The 13,511-nt window shown below is 39.0% G+C and overlaps 1 protein-coding gene across 5 annotated transcripts in view; it reads left to right on the forward strand.

The window, feature by feature from the left end:
- taf3 (TAF3 RNA polymerase II, TATA box binding protein (TBP)-associated facto) overlaps positions 1-13,511 on the forward strand; it is a 170,447-nt gene that overhangs the window by 18,963 nt on the left and 137,973 nt on the right. The window lies entirely within an intron of this gene.

A 13,511-nucleotide genomic window follows, 5' to 3' on the forward strand; every position in this document is an offset into this window, starting at 1 on the left:
TACCACAAATAATAAATAAGATGGGTGGCCAGTTTATTTTTATTTGTATTCAGAGAAGTACAGGTAAACCCCACTTCAAAGCTGTTGGAATAACAGAAATTTTCCGTTTCAGAATTTCACAAATCACTCCTCCTAAAATTTGAGTAAAATGTGATTTCTCAGAATTTATTTTTAAATATATAGAAGTTAAACAGGAAAGTTCTGTAGATGCTGTGATTGTTGTGCAATACAGAATCAGATTTATTGTCATGAACAGGTGTAGCAAAACTTGTTTTGTGGCAGCATTATTGTCCGTTACAGGTCCAAAAATTGTTGTTAATCACATTTCTGTAAAAATACTATTTAAAAAAAAATTTGATTGATTGAATATAATTAATTAGAGAGCTGGAGAAACTCAGCAGGTCACGCAGCGTCCTTAGGAAACAAAGGTATATGACCAACATTTCGGGCTTGAAACTTGACGAAGGGTTCAGGCTTGAAATATTGGTTATACACCTTTGTGACCTATAGACGCTGAGTTTCTCCAGCACTTTTGTGTATTGTAAATAAATATTTATTTTCAACGTGTTTCTTAACGCATAAGCAGATTTTGGAAAATCGTGATGTAGGTAATTTTCAAGGAATACAAATCCCTGCCTCCATAATACATGAGTTGCATCTATGTTGTCCAGAAGCAAGACAAGCACTTGGACTTTTCATACCCAAACAAGCGATATATTCAAATGGACAACAGATGTAATGTCATTTGATGTATGATTTTTCGTCCGGTGATTAACTGAAGGTTCAAAGCTGATAATGCTCTTTAAATTCTGTTAAAAAGATCAGATTAAACTTGAGAAATAAGGGTTATCCATGAGATCTCATGATTAAATGCATCCCAAACTTCGATCCTTATAGCATTGTATTTCTACAGGTATTCCTGAATGAAAATCTTTCCACATCAGAAAAGATTTAAAGCATTAGGTTGATACAAGAACATGGTAAAATTTTAGAGAAAATTGTACATATTTAGTCTAGAATTGTATTTGAACTTTTTATTAGAAATTGTTTATGAATTATCCAGTTTGTTGTCATCTTCTACGCTAATTAATGTATCATCTTGAGATCATGTCTCATTTGAGAGCGCCCTTCTTGAATCGAGAGATTGTGAATATGAGATGTTCTAGAAAATGAGGACACAATCTTGATTTGTATAATCCGAAGGAAGCACCTCAGTGAAAGAAACGCCAATCTTCAGGTGAGACTAAACAGAAGACCCTTCTTTGCAGATGGATGTTAAATATCCTCTGGCTCTTCCTGAGTGACATCTTGCCTGACCTGCTTGCTGTTAATAACAGTCACGTACTTCAAAGTCATTCATTTTTGTACTTATTTTATTTACTCTTGGGATGTGGTGAAACTGACAAGAGGAGATTTATTGTCAATCCTTGAAAAGATTAAGAGTCAATTTGTTGAGTGGAACTGGATTCATTTATAGACTAATTTGGTATGAATGAGTGTCAGTTACTCGTCTCCAAAGGTATTAGTGAACCAGCTGTGTTTTTACAACACTCTGACATCTTTCTTGGGCATTTTTCTTTTGGGGGCCCTGATAGAAATTACAGATTTATTGAATTTAATGCCAGTTTGTCATAATGGGATTTGAACTTGTGACCTTTAGATTCAATCCAATGCATTCAGTAAACTCCTGTGCCTTCTGTACATGAACCACATTAAGTTTTCTGATGGACATGAAAATGTGCTATAAAATTGCCAGTCGTGAATCTGCAAACTTGATCTTTTTATTTAAAGGTTATTAGATCTTTTAAAATATGCTATTTATTCAAAGCCTCCTTGTGAGAGCTGGCTTGATATTGCATTGCAGTATCATGTTAATTTTAAAAATATTGTCAACCTTTATTAATGTAACTCTACTTGTTCAGACAGTTTTGCCATTTTCTTTTACAATTTTACATAAATTCAACCTCTTGTACATTTTCCTGTGGAGGAGTTCTACAGTGTGTTCATACTTCTGTAAAAATTGGCCCATCAGTTGGGAATTGCTACCAGAAGCCAGATTAAGTCCTGTTCAATTTTTTCTTCTGCGCATTGCCTCCCCTAACTGAGAAAAATCATTGGGAAATTCTACTAACTCATTTTCAGTCCAAGTGCAAAAGTACAATATTCTAGTGTGATTTTTTTTTAACGGACAAAGTGGATCTGAACCATTTAAGTAGAATATTTAGAGGCGCACAAAATTACTGTGAATTCTCCAGTATCCAGCACCTGATGGAGATTGGTAGATTCCAAAATGTGAATTTTGCCTGAGAGTCATTCTTACAATGGCTAATTAATACACCAGCATTAAGAATAAACAGTAAGTTTAAAAGACAAAGACAGTGCAAAATGTAAAGTAATTTGAAAAAAAAATCATTCTAATCCGAAATTATATAAAATTCTCTTTAATCAGATAATTCCCGTAATTTATAAAATATAAATTCAAACCCCAGTCGCGGGCGCTGTAACAGAGTTTGCGCTAACCGTGCCGCCATCTTAATTAACCCCCTCCCCCAAGTTTACAGGTAAAGCCTTATTAATATACCTAATACTAATAAAGATAAAGACTCTTACTAGGCTGGGATAGGGAAACACTTTGAGAGAGTTGTCCCAGCGATGGGTGCCATCATTTTCTTCAAACACAGCTTTATTCAAACTTCGTTCAAACAGCTGCTGCGGGCGGGACTCGACTGGGGCGCTCTGCTGGCTGAACATTTGCCCCCATTTTCACCAAGGGTTTCAGAGAACATTGACTTTTACAATTTTAAACTTATATTTAATTTTCTATTTATTCTTATTGATTTTTTTTTAATTGTTTCCTCAATATTTTTGCCAATTGCTTGAATTCCAGATACCAGGTATTTATTTGTTTATTAATTTTATTTACAGCCCGCTAGAAGCTGATTTTGACCATTTAAACACATGCTGCCCAATTACACACAAATTAATTTACAAGGGTGGGAGGAAACTAGAGCACTGGGGAAAACCCGAGCACTGGGGAAAACCCACGCAGACCAGGAAAAAATGTGCAAACTCCTTACAGACAGCAGCAGATTTGAACCCGGGTCGCTGATGCTGTAATACCGTTGTGCTAACTGCTACATTAACCGTACGGCCTTTATTAATATTCACATTAACCTATGCATAAGATGTTAAATGAGTTTAAACAGATTGTGACATACTTATTTAAGATTCATTCAATAATTAGGAGGTTTAGCATCTAAGTTCAAAATTTGTCTTCATCCTTTGAAGTTTTGCTTGAAATATCAAAGTTTGCTTGAAATATCAATTTTTTTTTACAACTTATGAATGTGACAGGTCATTTGTACATGGTAAGTTGTACATGGTTGTATGTTATAGAACTGCTGCCTCCCAGTTTTAGCAGCCCAGATTCACTCGTAACCTCAGTACTGCCTTTGTGAAGTTTGCACGTTCTACCTGTAACTGTGGATTTCCTTCCACAATCCAAACACATGCAAGTTGGTAGATATATGGCTGCTATAAATGGCCCTTAGTGTGTAGGTGAGTCTTGAATCTGTGGATATTCGATGGGAATTTGTTGAAAATGGGTAAGGAAGAGAATAAGATTTCCCAGTGATCAGGTGGACAACGTCACCTCTTCTATTGGACACATTTCAGCCTTAACAAATACAACATTGAATTAAAGAAGAAACTCTGCAGATGTTTTTTTATATAATTTAAATGCAGTTACAGGTAAATGCTGGGTAATCCTTTCTTTCTGATTGTATCAAAACTGGTCATTTCTACCTGTCATCATTTTAGTGTAGTTTTTCTTGTGCCATAGGTAGTCTATTCCACAAACTTGCAAGACATTGCACAGGCACATGAGAATAATCTGATTTGAATTACCTCTTTACCTGTTGCAATTACTAATTTGATCTTGCCCTATCAGAGATATTTAATTTGTTTCACTTATTCCAACCCAAGAGTCTCTTCTGCTGAAGACTAACATTTTCTCTTTTCTTCCAGTTCTGACAAAGGATTTCACACCTCAGATGTTCACTGTTTCTTCTTCCGCAGAAACTCTCTGACCTGCTGAATGTTTCCAGCATTCTCTAGTTTTATCCATGATTTCCAGCATCTACTGTTTTAATTTTTTTTTAAACACTCGGCTAGTGAGACTGGATGGGAGAAGCCCGAAAGTGGTAGTGGATGGTTGCTTCTCAGACTAAAGGCCTGTGACTAGCAGTGTGCCTCAGGGATCGGTGCTGGTTCCATTATTGTTTGTCATCTATATCAATGATTGGGATGATAAATTGGATCAGCAAGTTTGCTGATACGGCAAGATAAAAGGCATTATTGTCAGTGAGGAAAATTTTTATAGCTTGCAGAGGGATCTGGACCAGCTGTAAAAATGGCAGGTGGAATTTAATGTGGATAAGCTTGGGGTGTTTCCTTTTGGAAGGACAAGCCAAGCTAGGACATACATAATAAATGGTAGAACAGAGGGATCTGGGAATACAGATATATAATTCCCTGAAAGTGGTGTCACAGTTAAATAGGGTTGTCAAGAGAGCTTTTGGTAAAAGGCTTTCAGAAATCAAAGTATTAAGTACAGGAGTTGGGATGTTTTGGTAAAGTTGTACAAGATATTGATGAGACCAAGTTTGGAGTATTGTGTGCAGTTTTGGACACCTAACTAAAATAAAGTCGTTAATAAGATAGAAAGAGTGCAGAGAAGATTTATTAGGATGTTGTCTGGACTTCAGGAACTGAGTTACAGGGAAAGGTTAAACAGGTTAGGACTTTATTCCCTGGAGCATAGAAGAATGAGGGGAGATTTGATAGAGGTGTATATATATATATATATATATATATATATATAAAAGAGGAGGATAGACAGAGTAAATGTAGATAGGCTTTTTCCACTAAAGGTAGGTGAGATTCAAACCAGAGAATATAGATTAAGGGAAAAAGTCTATGGGAACATGAGGGGGAAAGTCTTCACACAGAGTGAAGAGTGGTGGGAATGTGGAACAAGCTTTCAGCTGAAGTTGTGGAAGAGGGCTTAATTTTAATATTGAAGAAGAATTTTGACAGCTACATGGATGGGAGAGTTATGAAAGGTTATGGACTGGGTGCAGGACAAAAAAAAAACAGTTTGGCACAGACGAGAGGGCCAAAGGGACCTGTTTCTGTGCTGAAATATTCTAATTTAGTAGAAATTCTGGACCGTTTTTCAGCATGAGCTGCTTTCAGTTGGGAAAAGGGCAGCCTTAAAGGAATAGGTTTTTGTTACTACTGGTGTGTTCATAATCCAGATCAGAAACAACTCAATCAGAAATTATTTATTGCAAATGTATAATCAGGCACTTTTACTGACCAAGATTTTAGGCTTGATCTGTTCAATAAACGGAATCGGGTGCCTGTCTACATTTTCCTCGTACCTGATGAAGGGCTAAAGCCTGAAATATTGGTTATGTGTCTTTATCTTTGCTACATAAAGTAAACTGTTTGACCTGCTGAGTTTCTCCAGCGTTGTTGTTTTTGGAATCACTGTTTGCAGACTTTCATGTTTCACTCTATGTTAAGTAGAGTGTTTAACTGTGAGTTTTCCAATTTATACTAAAGACGAATAAGTTGTTCTTGGAATATGATGGCCCAGTTGTATCATCTCCGTGGCTGTGCCTCACACGGAGTCTTGACAATTTGCATCAAAACTTGATAAAATTTGAAGGCAAATGAGATCACTTTCAATAAAATTAGTTCAGGCATGGGCACATTTCAAGGTGGAAAATCTCGTGATATGATGCAAGAGTAATAACCTGAGTCTCAACATGGACAAGACGAAGGAGAGGATCATGGACTTCAGGAGGACCAGGAACAACTCTGTAGTGGAGAGCACCAAGTTTCTTGGAGTTCACTGAATTAGTGACCTATCCTGGACACACAACATCTCCTCACTTGTCAGGAAGGTGCAACAGTGACTGCACTTCCTGAGAAGACTGTAGTGAGCAAGGGTACCGGCTACCATCATGTCAACCTTCTACAGGAGCTCCGTCAGAGTGCCCTGGCAGGCTGCATACAATATGGTATGGTTGCTGCATAGAAATAGGTTGGAGGTCAGTCCACAGGACCAGAGTCTCCCTCCCACCATCAATGTGGTCTACCTGGATAATTGTTTGAAGAGGGCATGCAAAATCATTGAGGACCCCCTTCCACCCTGCACACAGCGTCCTTCAGCTGGTCCCATTGGGGGAAGAGATCCAGGAGGATCAGAACCAGCACCCCCAGGCTGAGGAACAGCTTCTTATCACGGGCAGTGAGAACGCTGAACGACCAAAGGAACTGCTCTCGCTAACCATCCGGCACTCTCATATTTGTGAAACAATATTTATTTATTTATATGTATGAATACTTATCCTGCATATGTATTGTTTGTCTGTATATGTATTATGTCTGGTTGAGTGTCTGCGGGTTTTGCAATGAGGACCGGAAAATGCTGTTTCTTCTGGTTGCACTTGAGCAATGGGATGACAAATACATTTGGCTTGACAACTGTTGCATAGTTGTGTGGATTTGGAGGTTGAGCTGGCATGTATTTTCCAAAGTGCTAGGAAGTTCGGTTTATTAAAATATCTGTAGGAAGTGATGTCTTGGGTGCATATTAATCCTCTGACTACAATGCAACTTTAAAGTCATAATTAAAATTCAGAAGCTTAATATTCCAAATCTTGCTCCTGACCTTCCATTAACCATCAAAGAAAATTCAAGTCTCAAACTGCTATCAAAACCTTGCAAGTCCTCTCTTCCTCTGATCTAGCATTGTGAAGGATTTCAGGTGAAAAAAATTGAAGACTAGGTACTTTAATTGAGCAAAGATGAGGAGTAATTTAATTGAATTACAGATTTTGACTATCCTCAGATTTCTAGATGAATCCACAACTGTGCAAAAGACTAAATTAGTGCAAGATGATGAAGGTGAAATGTTGTCTCCTCCACTGCTATTAAGCACAGCCGATGGTACTGTGTGACAGCGGATGGGGTTGTCTTAAGTTCTTTATCATTCCTTTTTTTCATTAAACCTAAAATCTGATCTTGTGCCTGGATACTGTGGCAGCATTCAACAGAGTATAATATTTGAATGCCATGATCATTATTAACCAGGGTGATGGAAATGCATCCTTTGTTATTTGCACAAGGTGAACAATTTAGTCGTGGAACAACATTGTGCAACCTAGAGAGGAGAAGGTATAAAATAGTTTTATCATTCTAGCAAATAATTGATTAGATAAATGCCAACAGCATTGAGACCAGCCATCCTCAACAGGGGCCCTACAGACTCCCCTGGGGGCCCACAGTACATTTAAGAAAAAACCTGGGTTTCTTTTCATCTCACGTAACCTAAATAAGTTTTGTGGGGTTTTTTATGTAGTCAGTAGGAGAGAAGTATGGAAGAAACCAAACTTGACTCCTTCATGGGAAAGGGGCCAGAGTCCTGGCAGGTTGGGTGGGGGGGGGGGGGTGGGAGGGGGGAAAGAATGGCTGATCCAGGCAGGGAATGGAGAGAATCATTATGTCCAGTATCTTTCCAGCTTATCGAGCTTGGCAGGAAAAAGAGGAAAGTCTGTGAAAACACTGGCCATAGCATGGGTGTCAATCCTATATCATTCTTAGTTTTGTTTACAGTACTATAGTTAGGACATCCTGTTAATTTTCTTGAATTGTAAGAATAACTATCATTCCAAATGGCTGTGACCTTTGGTGTTATGTACGGATGAGTTTTCCATGAGCCCTTCATTCCCATATTAAAAACTGAAAAAAATGTTGCATTTGTATGTAACTGCAGCAAATTTTTTGAAGTTGAAGAATCTGAAGAGGAAGCATGAAAATTAAGGCATGAACCTTTTTGAGACTGATTATTCAGAAGCATCTGAAGGATGACATGGTTGGCATAGTGGTTAGTGCAATGCCTTTACAGTACCAGTGATTGGGATCGGGTTTTGAATCCTATGCTGTCTGTAATGAGCTTGTACGTTTTCCTATATCTGCGTGGGTTTTTCCTAGGGGCTACCATTTCTTCCCACTGTTTGAAATGTCCTGGGTGTGTTGGTTAATTGGGTGTAAGTTGGACGGCATGGGCTCGTGGGCCAAAAAGGACTGTTACCGTGCTGTATGTCTAAATTAAAATTAAAATTAAATGAAGCAAGTGAAATTTGGAAGGAGCCTCCAGGGGGTGATATGAAGCTGAGAGATAATTTTGGCAGTCGAAAAGGGAAGAGCAATAGTTTCATCAGTTTGATCTGTAACTTGTGTTGGAAGAACTGACCTGGTAGTCCATCTGCCTTCATTCTCCATATTACTGTGTAGAATGGAGTAAGGACTTGCAAAGTTTTGAAGGAGGTTAGTAAGTTGAAGTTTGTTTGTAGTTAATAGAGGGTTAGTGTAGATGAGAAAATCAAAGGATGACATGTATGGTCAGACAACAATATTAGAAAATCTAATTGTCTGAAGGTAATATAGGGATAGGTTGCATGTAATTTCCATAGATTTACAAAATCAACAGACTGCATACTATTTGCATCTATAATAAACATTTGAATCCCTTAATTAATGGAACCGAGATATTTTATCCATCCATTCCCATACCACTCTCCACATTCACCAAAATTTCTGCCACCTCCATCTTCCCCTCCCCTTTCAGCGCTCTAAAGGAATTTTTCCTTCTGCTACTCCCTTGTCTTCTCTTCCATCTCTGCCCATCACTACCCTTCTCATAGCATCTTCCCATGCAATGGCAATATCTGCACATTTGAGGAGCAGAAGCATAAAAACTAGAACTACCAGGCTGCGAAAGATTCTTTCCACAGGCAGTGAGACTTCTGAACCCCTAGAAACCCATAAATCATTTTTATATATATTTATTTTGGATAGCTATGGATATATATCATTTGTGTTTAGGGTGCAATGTTTGTGTGTGTGTGTGCTCGCTATGGTACGTAAATACAATGTTTCATTGGGAGTGTATGCACACAGTATATCCAATCAGATGACAATTCTTGGACCAAAATACTCCAGTTGCGGCAGCAATTCACATCAACCTATTCTAATCTTTTTAGTGTCTTACTACACTATGCTCACATTTTGATGTCATTTTTGCTGGAGAAACCAAACATGGATTGGATAACCTTCAGTAGAATACTTCACAAGAGCAAGTCTGATCTTTCACACACCTACCTCCATTTTAATTTGCTCCATTTTTTTCTCTTCTGTTTCCAGTTGTTAAGTGGAATATATGTGATAGTGTTGCATGCAATTTCCATAGATTTACAAAATCAACAGACTGCATACCATTTGCATCTATAATAAACAGTTGGAACTGTTTTTCTCATTTTCCACCTCATTTCGGAATATATTGCCCAGATCATTTCTTGAAGTAAAAATAGAATAACGGGGAACACTCAGCAGGTCGAACGGCATCTATGGCGGGAGAAGTAAAATGAATATTTCGAGTTACAGTATTAACTTTAAACAATTTTTGGACCATCAAAGAAGATGTCTGCACTATTGAAACATCACTTTTGTTTGAATTAACTGCAACTGTGAATATCTATTTGTCTATCCTTTATTACCAAACATCCTTTATATTTATATCCAAGCACAATCTCAAGATTCCAGATTCCTTTATAGGATTGTCATATTACACAAAACTACATGTAATATTACATGAAATTACCTTCTGCCTGCCATCAGGCAGACAAAGACCATCTATTGGAGGACCTCCAGCACATGGTGTTTGGCTTCAGATTCCAGCGTGTGCAGTGTCCCACTCCGCTATATATTTTATTGACTCGTTATGGTAATTTATTATCGTTCATGCATCTTACATATCTATATGGATGCAGCAAGTAAGAAATTTGGTACATTAGTGCCTTGTACAGTAAAACCCCTGGTATCTGGAATTCAAGCCACTGACAAAAAAAAGAGGAAAATACATTTTAAACATTAAAATAAATAGGAATAAGATAAAATGTAAAATACGCAAGTTTAAGATTGTAAAAATAAATGTTCTCTGAAGAAATGCATAAGCCTTAGTGAATATGGCCGTGCTTTGCTCGTAGCAGCTGTTTGAATAAACTTGTGTGAAACAGTAATGGCGTCGCCCAGGATGAAGAGCGGATTGATGACACTTGCCATTGAGGTGTCTCTCTTTAGGAGTCTCCTGCTTAGTAAGAGTCACCCTGGTCAGAGGCTTTATCTGTAAACTTGGGAGGTGGGGATTAATTATCTATAATATTATTGCTCACTTTCTGGCAGCTCTGTGGAGGTGGAGGAACCTGCAGATCAGATTTCAGATTTATTGTCAGAGCACATACATGACATCACATACAACCCTGAGATTCCTTTCCCTATGGGCCAGGCAGAATTATCACTAATTGATACACAACGTAAAACATGTAAACATACAAGAACTGTAAACAACCTGACTCTGCAATGTAGAGAGAACAAAAAGAAAATCAATAAAGTGCATAAGTAAGAGATCTTAAATGAGTCCCTGATTGAGTTTGTCGTTGAGGAGTCTGATGGTAGAAGGGTAGCAGCTGTTCCTGAATCTGGTGGTGCAAGTCATGTAGCTCCTATACCTCTTACCTGATGGCAGCAGCGAGACAGAGCATGTACTGGGTGGTGAGGGTCTTTGATGATTTCTGCAGCGCTTCCTGTAGATGTGGTCAATAGTGGGGAGAGGGTTTTGCCTGTGACATCATGGGCTGCGTCCACTACCTTTTGGTGGGCTTTATGCTCAGGAGTATTCGTGTTTCCATACCAGACCATGATGCAGCCAGTCAGCACACTTTCTACCACACCTCTGCCAGAGTTTCTGATGTCAAAACAAACCCCCGTAAACTCCTGAGGAAGTAGAGGCGCTGGCATGCTTTTTTCACGATACCATTGGATGTTGGGTCCAGGAAAGATCCTGCGAGATAGTTACTCCCAAGAACTTAAATATGCTCAACCTCTCCATCTCTGATCCCCCAATAATCATTGGATTGTAAACCTCTGGCTTTCCTTTTGTGAAGTCAACAATCAGCTCCTTATGTTTTGGTGATATAAAGTGCAAGTTTGTTATGTTGCACCATTCAGCCAAGTTTTCATTCTCCATCCTGTATGCTGACTCATCACCTTCCTTTATGCTATCCACTACCGTGATATCATCGGCAAATTTGTAGATGGTGTTATTGTTGTACCGAGTAACACAGTCGTAGGTGTAAAGTGAATAGAGCAGGGAGCACAGCCCTGTGGAGCTCCAGTACTAATGGAGATTCTGGAGAAGTTCTTACCCATCTTCACTGATTCTGGTCTGGAGGTGAGGAAATCCATGGTTGAATTACAGAGTGAGGCGTTAACTCCCAGGTCTTGGAGTTTGCTGATCAGTTTTGAGGGGATGATCGTGTTAAATGCCGATAAAGATGTATCCATCTTTGCTGTCCAGGTGTTCCAGGGCTTTGTGTAGGGCCAGTGAGGTGGCATCTGCTGTAGACGTGTTGCTGCCTTTCAGATGCAGTGGTGGTTAAATGTTTTCAAAGAATGTGTCTGAAAATAAGGTAAAATACTTTAAGGTTTATATATTCATGCAACTGAAATTTATTCAGTGTAAGTACAGTGTAGGATTTTTGTCTTTTAAACTGTTTAGTATTAATTCAGCTGTTTTAGTTAGGCATTCTAAGAGTAAGTCTCAAGCAACCAGAAAATACACATATCTGGCATCTACCAATCCCCATAGGTGCCACATAATCATGGGTCCTCTGCCGGCATCACCTACGGCTCCTAGAACGCTTCCACCAGCGTTGTCTCCGCTCCATCCTCAACATTCATTGGAGCGACTTCATCCCTAACATCGAAGTACTCGAGATGGCAGAGGCCGACAGCATCGAATCCATGCTGCTGAAGATCCAACTGCGCTGGGTAGGTCACGTCTCCAGAATGGAGGACCATCGCCTTCCCAAGATCGTGTTATATGGCGAGCTCTCCACTGGCCATCGTGACAGAGGTGCACCAAAGAAGAGGTACAAGGACTGCCTAAAGAAATCTCTTGGTGCCTGCCACATTGACCACCGCCAGTGGGCTGATCTCGCCTCAAACCGTGCATCTTGGCGCCTCACATTTCGGCGGGCAGCAACCTCCTTTGAAGAAGACCGCAGAGCCCACATCACTGACAAAAGACAAAGGAGGAAAAACCCAACACCCAACCCCAACCCACCAATTTTCCCCTGCAACAGCTGCAACCGTGTCTGCCTGTCCCGCATCAGACTTGTCAGCCACAAACGAGCCTGCAGCTGACGTGGACATTACCCCTCCATAAATCTTTGTCCGTGAAGCCAAGCCAAAGATATATAACAATAAATATATCTTTCATCACAATCTCAGATAAATGTGCTTCTGATTTTCCGATAAAGCACTTTCTGTTTTTATTTCAGATTTACAACATTTGTTTGGTTTTTGTTTTTCCTTCTGTGAAATATCGATTGTTACAGACATTAATGACGTTCTTTTGGGAATTTGCTTTTGGTCATCATCCTCCTTGTTTCTTTTCATCTTGAGTCTCACCTGAGACTTGCTGAATTGTCACTATGCCCATCTGTACTGCACCACCCTCCACTGTAAATGTTGTACACTTATCTATTCCCCTGCTTTTCACATCTTCATTGCTTTGAATACTTGAAAGAATTTTGCATGTGTTTTTACGAATGATTTTCTTTCTACTAAGAGGTCAATGTTAATAAAGGTGAGGTAAGGCGAGTAAAATGAAGAGTAAATTTCAAAATGTCAACAATAAAGCTGATCACAAAGTTGTCTAGTATCTTTTGTAGAGAAGTGGCAGTCCCCTTAGAGAGGTCAACAGGGAAGTAATAAGTATGTTTAGAAGTTGATTGACATTTACATTAATATTCTCATGAAACAGTGCAAATAAAAAGGTGCGTGAATCTGATTTTATGGGATCCATCCTCTGACCATGTGGACATGATAGCTTTGCAATCTGGCTTTATTAAGAAAATGTAAAACTTCTACTCGAGGACACTTTCAAAGATAGTCTTTCATAACAATTAGCTGACAATTTATCGATGTGCTACAATAATAGAATGTTTTATTACACCACATTACGACCAAACATTTAGTAAGATATTAATGCAGTGAAGGGCATAAAGAAGACGTGTAGATTCATCAGAGTAAAAAAAATTGAAATGCTGAAGGAACTTTTGGGTTTCACTCCTACGGAGGATCCCATCACCACCGCCTTCATCTAGCCCTCACCCACCTGGAAAACAAGGACTCGTATGTTTGAATGCTGTTTATTGACTTCAGCTTAAGGATGTTGAGCCTGTAATCACTTCCATTCTTGACTTTATGTCAGGGAGAACTCAAGCAGTCCGGATCAGTAACAGCACCTCCAAGACTATCACACTGAGCATGGGGACCCCCAGGGCTGCATGCTTAGTCCTCTGTTCACTCTGCTG

This window comes from Narcine bancroftii, chromosome 13 (assembly GCF_036971445.1).
Source record: "Narcine bancroftii isolate sNarBan1 chromosome 13, sNarBan1.hap1, whole genome shotgun sequence".
NCBI lineage: Eukaryota > Metazoa > Chordata > Chondrichthyes > Torpediniformes > Narcinidae > Narcine > Narcine bancroftii.